Raw genomic sequence first — 21,993 nt, 5'->3', positions numbered from 1 at the left:
TATTTTATGTCATACTACTGCCAATAACGCTGTCAAAACATTTTTGACATTTTTTTTTCCATTGGAAAATTCCAATTTGTCAAAACTCAAACCTTTTTGTGGGAAAGGGTCAGTTTTGATTAATTTCTCATTTTGTAAAGTAAAAAAAAATGAAATTATTTTGAAATCTTCATAATGAAAAGTTCAAGTTTTCAATTCAAAACAACTCTTTATTTTGAACTGTAAGTAAAACTCTTTAATTACAGTTGAAAACAAAGAGGTTTTTTTAAATAGTTTAAAGAGGGGGTTAAAATCAGAACAAAGCATTTCAGAATTAGCAAAATGAAATGTTTCAATTCACCCAAAACCATTTTTTTAAATTATCAGTTCACAAAAATGTTCAAGATTTCTACTTTTTGCCCCCTTTCAGGATGGGAAAATGTTTTCAAAATATCAAAGTTTTACAGGATGGAGAAAACATTTCCTGTGAGGCTCCAATCACCCACCATTCCCCTGACCAGCTCTATTGGTTATAGTGTGGTATAAAACAGAGACCAATGAATATGAATTAATGTTGTATATGGGTTGAGGAACACACATCTGTTCCTTAAATCCCCCAGCCAGAGCCCTGGCACTGAGGCAATTAATCAAGTGTTGTTAATTGCATGTACCTGTGCAGTTCTGTTTGTGCAAGGTAATCTCACCTATCTTTGTCTCCTTCATCTGAATGGTTGCCAGGCTTCTCACCAGGAAGGCTTGGGGAACTAATATGTCGTTTTAAAAATTCCTCCTATCAACCTCCAACCTCTGTGGTATGCAGCACAACTTCATATACCTACCCATAGCATGGATTGAACTGAGTGGTGTCCATTTCCTTTCACCTTCACTACCATCAGTCAGTCACAAACACAATTTAACACTTGCATGGACAGGCTAGGTTCCAGATGCAAAGGAGCAAAGTATCCTCATTCATCTAATTTGATTAACTGTGATAGTACCACACCTCTGGTCAGTAAACAGCTGTTTAATGTTCTGTTGAATGTCCATATACAAAAATATTTCTTCTTAACAAAGTACTTTGGTTGAATTTAATGTTCTCTGTTTTCTAATTTCCAACACCAATCATCACAATCATTTTCACAATCTGGTCTAGTCATATAATTGTGGTCTTAGTTGTGAAGCAACTTATCTTTGTGCATTTCATTCAATTAACTGCCCCAGTGCCAGCTCTCTGGCCAGGGGTGTATAGGTAACTGCGGTGTTAAGTGTCCCATCTCATATACAAAATATTTATATCTACCAAGTGGATTTACTGAATGTACTAGTCTCCATTTTCTGTCACTGCTATCATCATTCATGACAGGCATTTGTCAGAAATAATTTAGCAGAAGTGTATGTGTTCTGTCAGCCCTAGCTGCAAAGGACACATTCAGATCTCTGTAATAGTCTGTGTGCCACAGTTTTGGGAAACAGATCTGTCCCCATGCCATCTTATATTAAACAGTGTTCCATTAGTAACTTCATATAAGAGGGCACATAAATAATCAAGGTAGTTATAGCAGAAGGGAAGTAGATTAGGCCTGTGCCCTAATTTAAAGACTGATTTCGGGTACACACAAACTGCTGATAAATTATATAGTCAATTGCTTGACCACACTTTGATTCATTATGAAATATATTCAAGAGGCCAAATAGCCAATGTCAGTCAGGTTTATTGCTCTCAGCCAATAATATACTGGGAAAAGATTCTATGTGACACCAGTCTCCGGGATCCCACCCCATGCAGCAGTGTTACATTCACCTTAAGCAAAAGGTGTGCTCCCACAGTTACACATCTCAGCTGCTGGTTTCTATATGATGATTTTACAGGTTATACATCTCGTTAGACGTCACGAAAATCCAACCATCAGTCTGTCCCAATTCCCTAAGCTGTTGTTCTGTTCCTTCCTTATCTTTGTTTTGGATCCTAGCGTTCCAGGTACTGGTCTGTGAAGGCACGTCTCTAGATTATACTAAGACACAGAATGAATGTATCTGCCTATGCCAAATGCTTGCTTCAGTAAAGGCAAGGTGCTGTGGGATACTCATTATAAGTGAGCAGGATTACGGTATAGGTCAATTTAGGCTATATCACTGTTACAATATTTGTGTTTAATGTTATTGGTGCTTAATGTGGAGAATACATATGATATACATATATGCTAGCCAGTTTATATTAGTCAGCAAGACATAGTGGGAGAGCGTCCTAACCTGGGCACCACTGGCATAGCTTTGTTCTCACAACCTGTCACTTTTGATACTACCAAATCACAGGGAACTGCTGCACCAAAATAACAATTTCATCTGAAAAAATGTCAGGGACGGAGGCTGGGGACTTTGAGTACAAAGGATCTGCAGGAACTCTCAACCACTAACTGAAGGGTGCAGAGGAGGACAGATGTAGCTTCACAGAATACTGAGTGGGGGAAGAAAAAAATAAAAACAATGATAGTGCTACTATAGTACCAAAAAGAAAAGGAGTACTTGTGGCACCTTAGAGACTAACACATTTATTTGAGCATGAGCTTTCGTGAGCTACAGCTCACTTCATCGGATCACGAAAGCTTATGCTCAAATAAATGTGTTAGTCTCTAAGGTGCCACAAGTCCTCCTTTTCTTTTTGCGAATACAGACTAACACAGCTGCTTCTCTGAAACTTATAGTACCAGTTACTCCCAAGGAGCAAGAGGCATCTGAGTGACATCCTGTGGTGTGTCTCAGGGCATGTGGTTTGTGTAAATAGAAGGGGAGGAGAGCCTGGAATTCTACACTGACATTTTACTTCAAGAGAGTCCCAAAAGAAAGTGTCCATAGGGTTGTGAAGAACTCGTTAATGCTAGTGGAACAAGAGAAACTGAAGGCATTAGGAAGGAGATGTCCAGGGTGCTGGTCCACACACGGTAACACTTTCATATATAGAATGTCTGGCCTTCAAGACAGAAGATGATCCTGCGGATGAGACATCAACTAAAATTTAGTGGGGGGGGACGGAGGGATAGCTCATTGGTTTGAGCATTGGCCTGCTAAACCCAAGGTTGTGAGTTCAATCCTTGAGGGGGCCGTTTAGGGGGTTCTGGGGCAAAATTGGGGATTGGTCCTGGTTTGAGCAGGGGGTTGGACTAGATGACCTCCTGAGGTCCCTTCCAACTCTGATATTCTATGAATCTATGAATCTATAAAATACTTATCCATTCCCTGCCATATGCTCGGAGCTAACAAAGGTTTACATTGCTGGGCCATTAAGAAAAGCCTACTATAAAATCATTGTAGAAGTCTTATAACCAGAAAAAATGTGGGTTTCTATTGGAGTGAAGCAATTTATCTTCTGGGACTGGGAGGAGGCCAGAAAATGGGTTAAAGACGTCTACTCTGAGCCCCAGATGAAGAGATTGAGAAATGGGACATGGATCACCACAAATTCCAGACTGAGGCAGATATTTTGTACCAGAATGCACCCTATTTATCCTTTTTATTTGTATGCTATGCACACTTTCTTCTGGGACTCTCTTGAAGTAAAATGTCAGCAGTGTACAATTCCAAACTCTTCCCCTCCTCCCATTTACAGCTGATCTCCCTCATATTTTCTCTGAAAACATTCGGGCATAATATGTTTCTTTTTCATTATACAGAACTGTTTCTGTTTAGCTCAATAATGGAAAAATTCAGGAAATATATAGAAACTGTACAGAAACATTACTGGCCTGTCATTACTATTGTGGAAAAAAGAATAGACTAAGCAAGAGATACTTGTATAGAACCACACAGAGAAAAACAGAGAGAGACTTAAGCAACAAGGGGATGTTTTTCTTATCTGTTTGCTTTTATAAACTTTGCTCAAGTTGAGTACTGTCCTACTCCTCACACAATCCCATTCATTGCAACGGGACGACTCAAGGAGTAAAAGACTATGCAACATTAGGTTAGAATCTAGCCCTACATTATTGGTTGCTGGGCTCTTGATAATCAATTAGACTTTCCTTCTCCTGGTACTGCAGGCCCACGGTGTCTTTAACATGGTATGTACAGCATTATTTGCTTGAAATAAAAATTAACAAAAAATTAAGTAAAGACTTTCAGTTTGGTAATTTTTTGAGAAACTAGTGTGAATTTTATATAGAGTTTGAAAAAGATAAGTGTCTTTGAGCTTGTGAACATGCTACTATGATGCAGTAATGTTGTCCTAAGAATGAAAAAGAAATTATTTGAATTAACTGTTCATTATTTTCTGAAAGATGTTTATTGTGGCATGCAGGGAATAAAAACAGAAGCACACAGCTGAGAGATGGAGAATCTTGATATTGTTTTGTTTTCACATATGTGCACTTAATGCAGTGATTGTTATAAGTTTGACTTTTAGACATTTCCATTTTCAGGGGTAAATATTCAATATCTAGAGCTGATAAAAATGGAAAACAGACAATACTGGCTATAACCAAGTGTGGTGCAGGCGGGCACTGCTCATGGTTCCTGACATAGCCCTCTAAAATCAATGCTTTTCAGTACTCTGAGTGAGCCTGGTGCTATTAGTAACAGATTGTGGGGTGGGGTTTTTTGTTTTTATTTTTCTTATGTGAACTAATGTTCACATAGGACTAACCTGAGCCCACCAAACTCATTTAGCAAGTGACCTAAGTCAAATTTGAATCTAGCCTTCCAGTAGTGAAATTCAAGTATGTTAAAACCCTGCACCAAATTACTCCCCACAAGTCATGTTTTCATAAAACAACTAGTGATCAAAATCCAATTAGCTCATCTAGTGAGCCCTAAATGTTCCACTCTGTTTGCAAACTCAAGAAATTATATTCAGAAATGATGTAGTCCTGTAATATGACTTATGAACATGGTATTACTGTAGTTTGGTTAACTGTTCTCACTAGACTTTGCTTAATAGACCTTATATTTTATGTTTTCAATGAACAACTCATACAGGGTTGAGCCAAGGGCTTAATCACTCTTAATACAATAAAGCAGCACTTTAAAATATTATTAACCTCATCTGTCTAGATTTGGAACTAATAGACCATTGTGTGTGTATTGTCTTTATCCCTGCCAGTTATGTACATATTTATTAATCCACTCTTCCAGAGGAACAATTTCTAAAGGAAAACCAACAGTAACCTTCAAGTGAGCGGGCACAGGTTAGAAGGGCACTAATTAAATGTCAGACTTGACAGATTAAAATTATGAAATTTAAAATCACCGTGGAGCTCTTTGTCATTGTCAAATTAGGAGTCAGTGTGATGAGGAGCAGGGAAGTGAATGGTTTAATGAATTGAATGGGAATGTGGCTTAGCAGCAGGCTTCTCTTGAATTCAGATCAGCCTGTAGTTCAGATCAAAGGCTGCTAGTTCAATTTCACATTCAAAGAGTTGTAGCTTACCTGCATCAGTAATAGATGTGTATATGCACTAAGGTAAAAAAAAGGAGACAAATACCTTTTATGAAAAATAAATTTTGCTCACGTGATTTATGGATTTAGATTAGGGTAGCAACATCATTTTCCCCATTATTTGGGGTGTGAGGTATTTCATGGCATTTTAAAGTCAACATTTTGCATATTGCTCATCATTTGTTTTTTGAAAGCAACTTTTCCATTTAACAACGTGAAGCAGAGAAAACGATATATGTTAGGTGGATTATGAAAAAGAGAACGAGATTCAATTCAAGTGACTGGGCTACATTCTGAACTCAGCTGCACTGGTGTGAATCTGGAAGAACTCTGCTGGCTTTCCGTAGAATGTACACCAGTATAACTGGATGATATTAAATTATATGGAAAGGTATGACAATCAGAATCAAAGCATACTTTATATATAAATTCGCCTTATGAGGGAAAGGATTCAAATAGCCTTGTTACAAAGTAAAAAAAAAAGTTATATCTGAGTTTATTCTATTTCCTTCTCCTTCCGAAGACTGGATGTAATAAAAAATCATTTAAATCCAAAAATCTACTTCTTGTAAAGAATGTCTTACCAAGAGAGTTTAAAAATATAAAAAAGAAAAAAGCAATCTCCCCCTCTGGAGTGACTCAACCATGATATTGGAGAGTGTCTAGTCTGGGATCAGAATAGCAGCTGGGTTAGTCTGTATCCACAAAAAGAAAAGGAGTACTTGTGGCACCTTAGAGTCTGGGAGGTAATAAAAGCTCCTTGACCACTTTCTTGAGCAAACCAGAAAGCCACTCCACATAGCACCCACCATTCTGTAAAACCTCCCAATTCAAACATGGTTTTAGAAATTATAGAGGCTTTATTTATTTACTCAGAGCTGTATAGTACCACTTAAGTCAATGGGAATCTCTTTATTGACTTGAATGTGTGTTGGATCAGAGTTTAATTCTTTAATCTATATGTCAAACTGCACCAGTAGAAATAGCAGAATTGATTACATTTAAAATGTTTGCTAAAGGTCAAATTATACTGAACATAAGCCAGCTAGATCTTAACCATGCCCCATTTCCACCCAGACATGGTTAAGGCATTTGGCAGCACCGGATAGTTCAGTTCAGATACAGATATAAAGCTGGGTGTCGTAAACATGCTAAAAACACCATAACCAATGCCTCCTCTCTAGCCCTCACAGTGCCCTATATTCACAGTGAACAGGAAAAGAAACAAAATGGAACCCTGCAAGACCCCCACATGACAGCACCATTGGAGATAATGAACAACTGCCCAATGTCACCGTTGAGAGTACTCAACAAGGAATGACTGATGTACCCAAGAGCAGCCCTATCAAATCCTGCTACAGTCCACAGGAGTATCACTAACACATCATGATCAATAATATCCAAGGCATTTGATTATTTCAACCATATCAGTACAAACACATACCTGATGGACACATCCATCACTAAGAGGAAGTCAACGAATGCAACTAGTGAACTTTCTGTCCCATACTCAGGTCGATACCCAGACTGGTCAAGATCCAGGAGATCTGAGACTTCCAAACACTGTGAGAATTGTGTCACCACAACCTTCTCAATCATCTTAACCCGAAAATGACTGAAACAAAGTTGGACAAAATGTCAGCATCGAGAGATGATTTCTTGAGCAGAGCCTGTAAAATAGAAGCCAGCAAGCTGCCCTCCCTAAGAGGCACTGACAATTTCTTCAAACAATGGACCAAGTTTTTTTCCCCACTGGACTTCACCAACTAGCAGGAACATTGATACAAAAGACAAGTTGTTGAATGAAAAATTCCCAACACCTCTAGTAGCTCAGCTTGTGTCAGTGGCCTAACTTCATCAGAGAAACAAGTGTTGCCCTCTCCAGTTCCCATCCTGCATTCTCAGAAGGCGACCACTTGAACCAAATACACTCATTTTTACCCACAAAGTAATCAGAAATTTCCTCACAATGAGTGGAACTCAAATCGGGTGACGGCAGTTGAGTATAACCAAGCTGACTGAGACTCTCTAGATGCTATCGTGGAGGCCAAGAAATATAGCTATGGCATAAGCATAGAAAAAAAAATCTTTATGGAGCAAATGGTTAGCTTCATCCCTTAGCTGTATTTCCTCTTTCCTTCTAATTTAATCTGTCACAAGCCATCTGTAAACTAAGGTGCTCTGTGAGGGTGAAGCTTGTGAAGAGGGTGCTGATAGGCCACTCTATCGAAAGTTAAGGATCCATCAGAGGAACAATAAAGTCTCTGAGGGTGTTGTTGAAGCACTTTGGTTCATTTAGCCTTCAAGAAAGGATTATCAAAAGAGGTTTTGCCACTGACTTCAAAGAGGGTAGAATTGGGCCTACCATGTATTAGTCAGCATAGTCATCCTTCAGCCAGGGAGGTGGCTTGGCCTAAAGGCATGAACATAGAGATGGAAGAGAAGAAATCCTCATTTTTAATCCTGGCTCTGTCTCCAATGATCACTATTATATGAGAAATTATTATTATTACTTGTAAATATGTGATTTCCTGTAGCTTCATGCCAATAGGTTAATAACTGTAATTAGTAATGTTGACCATCAATTACTCATTAGCCAATAGACCCTTATACCCTGATATAAGTCTTTTTCCATAACGATTCCAAGTGCTCCAAGGAAAACAGGTATGTCTGATTTGAAATGATTTAACATTCATATTAAGTTAATAAAAAAACACCAGTCATTCTAAAGAGGTTAGGATGCCAAATAAGTGACATTTATTAAAGGCCCTTTTTCCATTTTTCTCTTTTCTGAACGCTGCCTAAATTATTTTAAAAATGCCAGTGTTTCCTCTTGAATTCAAAACTTTCATTTGCCAGAGTCATGCATGATTTATCTTGTCTGAAATACCCCAGTGACATACATTTGCAATACAGAATCTTATCAAAGGGTGCAGGTGATTTTAAGAATAAAACCTTAAACCCTCCTCCTGTATGTTGGAGTCCATTTTGAAATGCTCTGTGAAAGAAGGCTGGCAGGCTGTTCCTGAGAAAAGTGACGGCACTTTTGTAAAACATGAAAGAATTGCCACATTGTGGCAGATCTTATGATGGCACATAGGAAAGGAAGTGTGTGAGGATCATCCCCCTCACTGTGTGACCCATGCGAGGGCATGAGACAATTGCAGTCTCTGCACTTGGGGAGCACAAGGACTGTTCCTTCAGTGTGTCCAAGTTGGCAAAATCCTTTTTTTACCCCTTTACTTTTCATTATGAATTTTTTTCTCAGTTTACATACCCTCCTGCCTATGGATCCTTCTTTCTGATTGATAGGCCATCCCTCTGGGGATTGCCATTACTCCTGTCAGTTTAACTTGATTGGTCACTTGAGAGCAATACAAGGCAATCCTTCCCCAGGGGTTGTGCTCACAGCATCTGTGGCACTTCCAGACATTGCTGGTCTGGAGAAGACCTGGAAAACGAAGCCAAATTACTGACCACAAGGTGACTGAGATAACCAGACTTTTGTACTTCTGCATTAAGTTTTGGGGATTGGAGGGAAGGCAGATGGTCCATTACCTATCTATAAAAAAGCTGTAAAGAAATGAGATTGCCATCTGAAGAAAAGTTTCTTCATTGCTTATGTGTCCTGCACAAGTATATTATAGTGCTTGGTGGTGGATGGTATAGCAAACAATAGATAGATAGATAGATAATTATGGCCCTGGAGCACAGGTGCAAACTACGTGGGTGCTCCAGGGCTCAAGCACCAAGTGAAAAATAATAAGGGGTGCTCAGCACCCGCCAGGCCAGATTAATCTTTTGTGGGCCCTGGCGCCCAGACCATGGCCCCGCTGACTGATCCTCGCACACTCTGCCCTGAGGCCCCGCCCCTTCATGACCTCTTACCCCAAGGCCCTGCCCGCCCTCTGCCCCAAGGCCTCATCCACTGCTCTCACAGGGTTCGGGAGGAAGGGAGCAGAGAGGAGCACCAGTCGGAAAAAACAAAAGTCAGCGTCTGTGCCCTGGAGTAGATAGGTGGCTCTCTGTTCTGTTTCGCTCCGTCATCCACATTACTGTACCAGCTGTGCTATCGTCAATACGTTGCTTCCCCATTGAAACTGATAGAATGTTACAGTGTGCCTAGTTTATCTGGCAACACAGAGTATCATCTACTAGATGTACCAATTACATCTGGCAGGTGTCAGTGGATTGAAACTCCTTTAAAAGTAGGATATGGTTTGGCTCAGGGGACCAGTAATGGAATGCAGAACCTTTTGCCCCTAGGTGACCAGGTCAAATCTGGATTAAGATTGATCATCTTGATGGCTGTTTAATTGCACGTAAGCCACTAATCAGTGGTCTCTGCCAAGTTCCTAACAGACAACTGTCCACCTTTAAAAATAAAATAAAAAACATCCTAAGAATTGGCCCTACTTAGCACTCTTGCTGGTATTCTGTGCAGAAAGGCCGAGGCTGCTCTCTCACTCTTGGAGGTGTTCCACCCAGAGCAGGCTTGGGATGCTTTGGTAGGACACTAGAAAATTCTGCACTGCATGGCTGCTGCCTGTGATCTATAGGGTCAGAAGATAAATAAAGGATCTCAGCCTTTGTGTGGCTATCAGTGAGGTATATTTCACAAGCACTATATTCACACACAGTAATTCTAAAAAAGAAAAAAATCCAGTGGAATTAGACTTGAGGTGGTGCTGGTGGAGTTAACTGGAGTTTCTGAGTTTGCCAAGTTTACCATCTGTGATCACGTGAACATTAAAACAACAAGAAAACAGCTACAAATTGGCCCAACAGCCAAAACAAAACAAACTATGGCCAGCTATCCAGCTCCCTCAACAGCCACCTCTATTCACCTTCTTCTTCCACTTGGGAAAAACACAGGAAAACAGATGGCCCTTTCAGCATATCTTGGAAGTAACTAAATCTGAAATTCAATACCTGAGTATCGAATAGCAGTGTGGGATCAGACAAGAACCTGAGGTTATAAGCCAACCTAACAAACATTGGGCATGTCCCCAAAATCAAGGGCACTGTTATAATCATCGCCATCTCTTCAGGTTGCTTCTTCTACCTTATAAGCATGATTTCAGTCTCATCTGGATTGTGCTTCAACCAACTTGCCTTCATCCCCTGTCAGTGATTGAGTAAGTCATTCTACTACAGTGACCGAGTCAGAAGAGATGGGAATATAAAGGAGGGGGGGTAGGAGGAAAGCAGCATATTGAAGGCATCTAGGCCCATCCTTACACATTAAGGTTCCTTCCTAATACCCCATATGCACCTTGAACAAACGGTTTGTATCATAGCTCCAAACATTAGCCAAACTTATCATAGTTCTGTTCCTAAGTTATTAGACACGCGTAATTCATAGATTAGAAAACTAGAGTAGACAATCTAAACATTTCAAATCTGTAAGCAAAAAGGCATCTTAATTTTCTTGCAATGGGACAAGTATTTTTTTTTTTTTTGCATCTTCCCATCATGCAAAAATGGTTGATGGAATTTTGTTTATCGGTCAAAAAATACATATATGTATATATTACCTTCAGGCTGATACAGAATAAGGAAACCATCAGCCCAAAAGAAGAATTTTTCAGAAATTTATGAGCACATGAAAACAGGGCTTATAATGAATATCTAATTTAACTATGACTATAGCAAGTGCTAAAAGGCACCTCCTAGAATAAATAATCTGAGACCTGGTTTTGATGTAATAAGCATCTTCCCATTGACTTCAGAATGAAATGAAGGTTGAGAGAACCACTCAAGATCAGACCCTGGTTTAGTTAATCTTAAAATGCTTGGGAAACGTAACTTTTATGTAAGTACTATGTATTACTATAAACAAGAGAAAGCTTATTCTCTTCATAATATTAAAAACACATAAGCATTTCCAGCTGAAAATATGCTCTTTAATTTACTTATCTCTGGTTTGGTAGCATCCATGCACTATACAGAAAAGGGCTGATTGTGGACTCATTACTTACATTGGTGAACGTTCCTCATGTATGTTCTAATAGTTCCACTGAGGACACTGGTGCTACTTGCATAACCAGGGCTTTCCAATGTTTGTGAGTGCTGAACAATCAGCCTGTACAAGTTTTCACTTAAGCTTTCATATTAAATTAGTGATCAGAACAGTCAAGTAAGATTTGTTATTGTTATCTTTGTAACTGTCATTATTTGTAATTTAGGATACTGCATACAATTAAAACTGAAATACTCCATATGTGAAAAAGATTTGCTTTTACTGTGATGTTAAAATTTAGCAAAATAAATGTAGCAGAATATTGTTGTAACCGTATTTCCTTGCAGAACAGAATGATCCACTAAAACTGGCAAATATTAGATAGTACTATTCCAGTTCTGTAACTGCTACTGTCATTGCACCGTTTAGCTCTATTTTTGGTTGGAGAAGATAGTAATTTTGCTATATTAGATCCTGATCCTGCACTTCTGACATTAATGGAAGCTTTGCCATTGACTCCAATGGGCACAAGTTAAGGCCCTTAAAGAAGATAGTAAAAAAGCTGGCTCAGGTCCTTCAGCAAGGTTATATAGGGATCTTTCCACTGAAGTCAATGGAGCTGTGTGGAGGATCCAGACAGCTATTTGCAGTGTACTTTCACAAGACTTAAATGTACCGGGTGAAATTTTCAAAAGCACCTAAGTGACTTAAGAGTACCGACTCCCAAACACCACCTGGGAGGTGACACTATGTTTTTCCGCAACTTGTGTCATTTTCCATCTCAATCTTATTTCTTCTCTTTCCTATCTCTTAGATTCTCTCTAATAAGTGTCTGGATTCGCCGGACAAGACTGCATAGTTTGCAACACTGCTGTAAAGTCTGTGACCAGAAAGAGGCAGCTCAAAGTAATGCCCTAACAGCCCGACACTGTTGACAGGTCTTGGAGTGGCTGATAAGACCATGAGCTGGGCCTGCGCTTTTCAGCAGCAAGGTCGCAAGTGAAAAGTCAGTGCCTGAGACAGAAGCTGCATTTTTTATCTTTGCTATTCTTTTTGCTCCCTTTTGTGTGGTTGTCTTCTTAGGAAACGGGATTGGACTTTAACAAGAACAACAACAACAGCAACAACAATTCCAGCCCAACTCCAAGACAGTTATTGCCATCTAAGAGACTGGCAAACAAAGGGTTATTTTCCTTCTCAAGACTCTCCCCAGCTAAAGAGAAAAGGAACACGGTCAGTTGTTAAAATTAAAGCTTTATTTAACACTTCGCCTTTCAAATGCTTTAACTGTTTTTCCTTCTTATAGTTTTAATAAAAAGTTAAAATAGGATTTATAATGGTGTGTTTGCCAAGGTACTAACCAGGCTGAGATCTCTACCAAATGGCAAACCTTGTTTAACACAATTTAATGTTGGACAGTGACTGGGTTACATTAACACCTCAGACTCCTTGGGCCCATATAATCCATCTAAACAAATACAACAGGGAAGGAATTGTGATTCTGTCACAATTGCTTCTGGGGCTCCTGATGGGGCAGTGCAGCTGTGCACAGCCCCTTACTCGGGACTAGGTGCAAAAAACACAATCTACTCCTTGGACTGTAAACTTCTTGGAGCAGGAGCTTCTCATAAATACATCTGCAAAGCTTGATGCACACCTGTGGCACCGAAGAAGTAATAAATAGTCAAATATATTGTTATAACTTGTCTATTTGAGATACTTGCATTTCCAACACTTTGTAAAATATAACTATTATATTCATCCATTTTTTCATAGAATAAAGGAATTGTGATACTGGAGAAAGAAGGTCTCACATCTTTAATTGTTGTGTGTGTTGTCAGTGCAAATGAAATGGAAATGACCTACCTGCTAATAGAGGATGCTCTGATGTTGCATTTTATATGTAAAACCTGAATGTGTAAGTACATTCAACTGGTTTTAATTTGAAGTATAAACATTAGATTTTGATCAACCACCTTTCAAAAATTAACTTCCATATAATTTACAGTAGACCGTTTGAGCATTGGCCTGCTAAACCCAGGGTTATGAGTTCAATCCTTGAGGGGGCCATTAGGGATCGAGGGCAAAAATTGGGGATCGGTCCTGCTTTGAGCAGGGGGCTGGACTAGATGACCTCCTGAGGTCCCTTCCAACCCTGATATTCTATGATAGTGTTCTATGATAATCATCTTTATCATCGGCCTGTTGGTATTGCCGATATTTTACCTCTTCATCATCTACACTTAAATCTGTCTTGCTTTGGGATGCTGTGCATGTGCAGATGCAATAAAGAATCTGAATTACCTCTCCCCCCTGGCGAGGGTGATCCCTCCAAATCAGAGCTGTGGCTATTGGCAGGCAGTACACATAATTTGCATTGTGGCTGCCTGCACCCTGCTTGACCTACCTACGAATACTTCAATTTGCATGATCCCAACTACTTGCCCAAACATTTCAGCTACATAAGAAAAAGATAATTGCCGCTGCTGCTGTCACTGGCACAGCATCATACTGTAGTATTCGTGAGAGCTTGCACAAAACGGTAACATGTACTAACCTAGCAGGAGAGTTGCAGAGTTGATAAACACAGGCATTACCTTGTTCCCTAACTACATGTGCGGGAAATAAAAGAAAGGATTCTTTTTTTGTTTTTGCCAATACATTAGCTTTCCCCCTTTTTGTTTGTTATTACAGTCATGCTTCAAAGCCCACAACAAAAACAAGGTCCCACTTTATTATAGGACAGTCAGGTTCAGCGCACAGCTTGCAATAAAGAAATTAGCAAACCAGAAGCTGCAATTCTGTAGAAACACTCGAAAACGAAGAGGATTTAAAGTGACAAGATCCAATTAAATTTAATTACCCAAGCTGTATTTTCATTTTAACTGACACTTTTTATTAAGGAGCCACATGCACTAAAGCTAGAAACCTGGGCCAAATTGCATCCCAGTAATACAGTTATCTTATGCAAAATTCTGAGTATCTAATTTTCTAAAATGAAATTAGAGACATGGGGTTTGTAAAAGGTTCTCTTTGTCTGATACTATAAGACACTGTTTTCAATGTACCCACTGCACTGTATTACTTTTGTTGCACTAGCACCTGATGTACCTAATAAAACTTATTATTTGGGAAGCGTTTTAAAACAATATTATTATTTTTTAAAATATAGATACAGTCAATTTAAGTGAGAGAAACTTAGCAACTTAAAATCTCAAAGTTTACAGTCTGAAACTTAAAGTCTTAACAACTTTACTTTAGAAACTTTTTCTCTATCAGCACTTTTTAATTTTTATCGTTAACAATTACATAAAACTGAACCAAACTGGGTTATCTGTATTCCTACTTTTACTTTTCACCATAACAGTAAAGTATAAAAATGTGTGATGAATAGCTACAGTTGTGACACCTGCACATGGCAGTGTTATTCATATTTGTGCTTTTAAGCATTTTTAAATAAAAACATGACAGTTTGAAAAGTAGCAGAGTTATGATGAACTACAGCTAACAAACAGAAATACAAATGTGTACTTATGGAAGCTTAAAAGAGCAGTCCAAGAAATAGAACCTGTGTATCTTAAGAAAATGTTTTAAGTCTAGGTGGCAAAAGAAGGTTTAATATTGAAGAGAGTAATAACCAAAAGGGACTGTGTTTTTACAAAATATGCAATAATAGGGAATGTTATCATGAGCTACATCCATGAAATTGAATTTTGTTTGCATAGCTGAAAGAAATAATCCTTCAGTATATGTTTCTATATTAACAAAAGGGTGGTCTATGGTTATATATATATATATATATATATATATATATATATATATATATATATATTGTGTGTGTGTGTGTGTGTGTGTGTAGTTGTGTCTCAATCTCTTTATCTGTAAATTAGGGATAATAAAAGTTAGAATTACCTACCTCTTAAGTGTATTGTGAAGATAAACTAATGTCTGTCAAGCACCTGGAAAATGTAAAGCATCCATAGTACAGTGATGGTGATAACCAGCAGTCACATGCCTCCCACTCAGAATTTCCATTGTATCAGTCCATTGTGGGAATTCTGAGTTTACCTCCCTAGGGAAGGCGCGAGGAGCTGGCCCGATCCATTGATGCCAATGAGAGCCTTTCCACTGACTTCATGAAATTCTTTTGCTATTTCCTGGTCATCTGAGACTATCCCAGAATGTAGCATCACAATTACCAGAAACATCCTTGCAATCCATCGTATCTGTCACGACACAGACTGCTCCATTCGCAGATACCCTGAGTGAACCAAGTAATAAATACCAAGAGACAATGGGAGCGGGAGAAGAATTTGAAAGGGTAAGTTTAAATGTATTTCTATATTGAATGAGCCCTTCCCCTCCCCACCCACTCAAAGGCTTTGTAGTTGACAGACTCAGCACTCAAATCCATTTTTACTTCAGTGGTTTTTTTTCTTACCCAGGATTTCCCTTTAAACATCGTCATCAAAATTAGGGCGGGTTGAAAATTTTTCACTGAAAGTATTTTTTCTCCAAAAATTGTGTTTTCAACAAAATGAAATTTTTCACAAAAAAGTGCCTGCTTGTGACAGAAAGTTTTGCTATTTCACAGAAACCACACACCCGAAAACGGAAGTTTTCAGTCAAAACAGAAAAAAAAACTTAAAATGCCTCAAGGAAATTGTAGGTCAGGTGCTGTATATCCCCATTTTCCTTTTGGGGATGGGTTCACCCGCTAGATTACATCTCCCAGAATGCCCCCTGAGTTCCCTTGATGCACTGCGGTGAATCTTCAAGAGGGGAGACCATAGTGTATCATGGGAGATGTTCAGCCAGGGAGCCTGGCCCACACAAGAGCACTGCAGCCTAAGGCAACCAAACTGCAACTCCTGTGAGGCGCTACGGCAGCATTTCTGAATCCAAATGTTTGGGTGTCAGCCAACAGTGTTTGGGTTTTGGATAAAAGTTTTCAGGTTTCTGATTTTTTGCTGAAAAGTCAAAATTTTCCATGGGAAAAAATGGTATTTTCCAACTGGCTCTAATTAAAAGACTTCTAACTCCCCAAGTGAAGACCAGTGATATGCTCAAAAGCTTGAAAGTATTCAAAAACTAATGCAAGGAGCATCTTGCTCTAAGCAACAGAAATATGTTGGTGACAGACAAAAACCACTAAATGATATGTATCACATTTCCTTTGTCAGACACGTTCCTTTCCCTTTTTGATCCAATTTAATTACTAAAGTGTGGGAGGAGATAGGATTCAGGTGGAGTGAAAATTGGTCACCCTAAAGCAAACTCATTTTGGAAAAGGTAGGGTTAATATTGAGGCGAGGGTATATACATGCAAAATTCAATTGGCTACATTCTCTCCTCCACCAGAACTCCCTATTCCCAGGGGCCCCAGCTCCGACATGACTTAGAGCTGCTGCCTGGCTGTTCTAACTTGTACCATCCCCTCTCCTCACAAGTCCTCATTCCCAAAATGCCCCTTTCCATCCCTGATACACCCCCACTATTGGGCATAGGCACAGGAGCCAATTACCGCACACTTGCATCCTGTTGGTGCAAGCGTGCTGCAGCCAGGTCCTGTGCTTATGGGAGTTTTGACAGGGGAATTCTCTGTTGGGCATTGATTTACGGCAGTTTCCAGCCCTTTTGTGCCTCCTGAGTACCACAGGGAGCAGTAACGGAGTACAGAATCTCGACCAATGTATGCTGTTTACGGTGAAAACATGACAACGGTGAGTGTTTTGGTGTGTTTATCCTTTAGAAAATACTGTGCATCCCATAATCAGTACCTATGGCATGGAACAGTTGCTGTGATCAGACTACCTAACTTTCTTCCTTTGAGACCCAACCCACCTCCAACTGAAGTCAAGGAAAAGACTCACATTGACTTCAATACAAGTTGGTTCATGCTTTTGAGTACAGGCATCAACTCTATACTCTGAAGGGGGGATAAAATCTGATGAACTGCAGAGATAATATGAAACAAACATCTTCCATCCCTTCCCAAAAAGCAGTATTATTGAGAAAAAAATAAAGTAGTCTTTGTGATTGAAAGCACCCCTACGCTTTTCACACCCTACACATGACTGTAATAGTCTTTGGGCAAAATATGCCTTGTGAGGTATCATTTAAAAACTAGTAACACACTGATCATTGATAGTCTTGTGTAATGTATGTACAAAATGCATATTAAGAGTTATGAACATAAGTTGAAGTTATGACTACAATGTGTTTACCAGACAAGTCTGGGGAGCGGGTAAATCAGAACTTTTTACTAAGGTGACCCACCAACTGCATTTTGTCTTGCTTTGTGACACACCATTACATATATGCACCCTTTCGCCCCAGCACCATAACTCTAATCCTGGCCTGAAGCAGAGGGGACACTGTGGGAGGCAGTGGGGAGTTTGGAGAGTGAGCCCACCCTATATTCGCCCCACAGCAGCAGCTACTGTCCCACAGGGCTGGTCCTGGCTCCCCGAGCTGTGCATTGTCACCTGACACACAAGGTCACAGCACTGCTCAGTTTTGCCCTGTCTGTCCTTCCAACATGATGATGGAGTGGCGGGTGGCCCAGATTTACGTGAGCGGCATCACAACATGGTGCATGGGGTCGCAGCGCTATGCAACCCCATGTGCCATGTCACAACACCTGGAGCAGGTGCCTTGGCCAGGACATGGTCATGGGTTAGTCCTGCTACAGACATGTGGACCCATATAGAACCTTCCCAAGACACACTGGTAGGTCAGGGCCCACCGCCTGGGAAATACTAAACTAGAGGGCTTTGTGTATTAGGCACCAAATCGCAATTAATTTTATATTTCTCATTAGAATTAGTATTTTTTTTCATATACAAATAATTAAATGTGCTGAAAGAATCGTATTGGAAGAGGCTCTAAGTAATAGCAACACCTCTCATCAGGCAAAGCAAGGGGGATAAGGGGGAGAAATCAGGAGATCCCATTTGTTTGCTTGGTTAAGCTTTATTGTTATGCTCTGTCCTCCCTTTTGTACTAATCTCCCCGCATCTGCTGCCAGCTAGGCCAAGCTCAAACAGCAGTGTCAATTCAAGGGTCAGAAAGGTCAGCAGTGACACCCGATTTAAGTGTTATTCACTCTGATGCCCTGACAAGACAGATACAGCGTGGCCTGACTAAAGTGATATATGTTAAATTTGTTGCAAATTACTGGCATGATGGATCTATCGATGACCCATTGCAGCTGTCAGGATGTCTCTATCAGTCTCTCAGTTATGCTTTCTCCTGAAGCTCTGCCCCATCCCCCTCCGTTACCACTGAGCCAAGCACATGCTTGTTTTATAGTCACTGAACAGTACCTCAGGATGGAACATGAAAGGAGACAAAGCAGCAGCACCCTGGTGTGAAACTGCAGAGGACTAGAAGGGGTCTTAAAGATACAGGTTTCATTTTTATAGAGTTCAGCTTTCTTTCATTTATGTGTAGATCTTAATCAAAACACCGATTACAAATATTTCATTTGTAATAATATGTTTTCATGCAGTCTTCATCCAAAATATTTTAAACACTGACATCTGTTATCCATACTTAAAAGTACATTTGATTGTAAAAGACTCTTTAAAGTGACATTAGGCCGTGGCTCTTCCCCCACCCTCCCTTGCTTACACAACACAAAGGAGAACTAAGTGCCCCCAAATTCCACAATGGAGAGTTGGAGGAAGAGGAAAACAAGGAGAGGAAAGTGCCGTATATTTTCTGTGTACTGCTGCATAGCCACCTCTCTCCCCTTCAAAGCCACTGCCATTAAAATCCAGAACCATTTGACTGGAGATGGGTAGCAAGTCAGAGCAGCGGCCACAATACATAGCATGTTCCTCCTGTTCCCTTTCAAGTCCATCAGGACTTAAGATTCGCTAAGCAGCCACAAATTATTTGCTGCTCAGAGCAGCAGTAAATCCCCTTTATTGGCCTTCTTGCACCACAGAAGTGGTATGCATGTGGAGAGCCAGGTCTAACAGGTGTCATTTCCATGAAGCAAGACTGGGAGAGACATGATAAAACAGAGGTCTTTGGGGATTAAAGTCTCCCCAGCTATTGTAGGTCACTTATATTTCCAGAACTGCTCTGTCTTGCCAATCACAGGAGGAGAATATTGTGGAGTCATAGATTCATAGATATTAAGGTCAGAAGGGACCATTATGATCATCTAGTCTGACCTTCTGCACAACGCAGTCCACAGAATCTTACCCACCCGCTCCTGTAACAAACCTCTAACCTATGTCTGAGCTATTGAAGTCCTCAAATCGTGGATTAAAGACTTTGAGGTGCAGAAAATCCTCCAGCAAGTGACTCATGCCCCATGCTGCAGAGGAAGGCAAAAAAAAACCCCAGGGCCTCTGCCAATCTGCCCTGGAGGAAAATTCCTTCCAGACCCCAAATATGGCGATCAGCTAAACCCTGAACATGTGGGCAAGACTCACCAGCCAGACACCCAGGAAAGAATTCTCTGTAGTAACTCAGATCCCACCCCATCTAACATCCCATCACAGGCCATTGGGCATATCTACTGCTAATAGTTGAAGATCAATTAATTGCCAAAATTAGGCTATCCCATCATATCATCCCTTCCATAAACTTATCAAGCTTAGTCTTGAAGCCAGATATGTCTTTTACCTCCATTGCTTCCCTTGGAAGGCTGTTCCAGAACTTCACTCCTACGATGGTTAATAAACAGTGACAGCACTTTTGATTGTGCAGTTTTTCCCCACTTACTTTGCTTTTTATTTTTGCATTTCACTCATTTTGGGCTCTGAATCGTCACCAGTCAGTATTGCTTTCATTTCTAAGCATCTTCACTTTCTGCTTCTCTTTGTTTGTTTGTTTTTTTAATTCAAAACCTAAAATTGTTTCTAACCCATCCCTTTGGTCTGATATTGCAGGGTTATCTTGAATCCTGTTGTGATGTTACACTCCATATTCTTTATGAAAATATTCTTATGATATGGATATGACATAACTAAGATACATTTTATGCTAGATGGCTTATCTAAGATATCATTGGAAAGGTTATGATTTGCTGAATGGTTTCAGAGTAGCAGCCGTGTTAGTCTGTATCTGTAAAAGGAAAAGGAGTACTTGTGGCACCTTAGAAACTAACAAATTTATTAGAGCATAAGCTTTCGTGAGCTACAGCTCACTTCATCGGATGCATACAGTGGAAAAAATAGTGGGGAGATTTTATATACACAGAGAACATGAAACAATGGGTGTTACCATACAGACTGTAACAAGAGTGATCAGGAAAGGTGAGCTATTACCAGCAGGAGAGCGGGGGGGTGGGGAGGGGGCGGCGGGGGGACCTTTTGTAGTGATAATCAAGGTGGGCCATTTCCAGCAGTTTACAAGAACAGCAGGAGGGGAAATAAACAAGGAGAAATAATTTTACTTTGTGTAATGACACATCCACCCCCAGTCTTTATTCAAGCCTAAGTTAACTGTATCCAGTTTGCAAATTAATTCCAATTCAGCAGTCTCTCGTTGGAGTCTGGTTTTGAAGTTTTTTTGTTGAAGAATTGCAACTTTTAGGTCTGTAATCGAGTGACCAAAGAGACTGATTTCAGAGTAACAGCCGTGTTAGTCTGTATTCGCAAAAAGAAAAGGAGTACTTGTGGCACCTTAGAGACTAACCAATTTATTTGAGCATGAGCTTTCGTGAGCTACAGCTCACTTCATCGGATGCAAAGAGACTGAAGTGTTCTCCGACTGATTTTTGAATGTTATAATTCTTGATGTCTGATTTGTGTCCATTTATTCTTTTATGTAGAGACTCTCCAGTTTGGCCAGTGTACATGGCAGAGGGGCATTGCTGGCACATGATGGCATATATCACATTGGTAGATGCGCAGGTGAATGAGCCTCTGATAGTGTGGCTGATGTGATTAGGGCCTATGATGGTGTCCCCTGAATAGATATGTGGACACAGTTGGCAACGGGCTTTGTTGCAAGGATAGGTTCCTGGGTTAGTGTTTTTGTTGTGTGGTGTGTGGTTGCTGGTGAGTATTTGCTTCAGGTTGGGGGGCTGTCTGTAAGCAAGAACTGGCCTGTCTCCCAAGATCTGTGAGAGTGATGGGCCATCCTTCAGGATAGGTTGTAAATCCTTGATGATGCGTTGGAGAGGTTTTAGTTGGGGCTGAAGGTGACGGCTAGTGGCGTTCTGTTATTTTCTTTGTTGGGCCTGTCCTGTAGTAGGTGACTTCTGGGTACTCTTCTGGCTCTGTCAATCTGTTTCTTCACTTAAGCAGATGGGTATTGTAGTTGTAAGAACGCTTGATAGGTGTTTGTCTCTGTCTGAGGGGTTGGAGCAAATGCTTGGCTGTAGACAATGGATCATGTGGTGTGGTCTGGATGAAAGCTGGAGGCATGTAGGTAAGTATAGTGGTCAGTAGGTTTCCGGTATAGGGTGGTGTTTATGTGACCATCGCTTATTAGCACCGTAGTGTCCAGGAAGTGGATCTCCTGTGTGGACTGGTCCAGGCTGAGGTTGATGGTGGGATGGAAATTGTTGAAATCATGGTGGAATTCCTCAAGGGCTTCTTTTCCATGGATCCAGATGATGAAGATGTCATCAATGTAGCGCAAGTAGAGTAGGGGCATT

Source organism: Natator depressus, chromosome 1 (assembly GCF_965152275.1).
Source record: "Natator depressus isolate rNatDep1 chromosome 1, rNatDep2.hap1, whole genome shotgun sequence".
Lineage (NCBI taxonomy): Eukaryota > Metazoa > Chordata > Testudines > Cheloniidae > Natator > Natator depressus.
Note: the sequence above shows the minus strand (reverse complement) of the source record.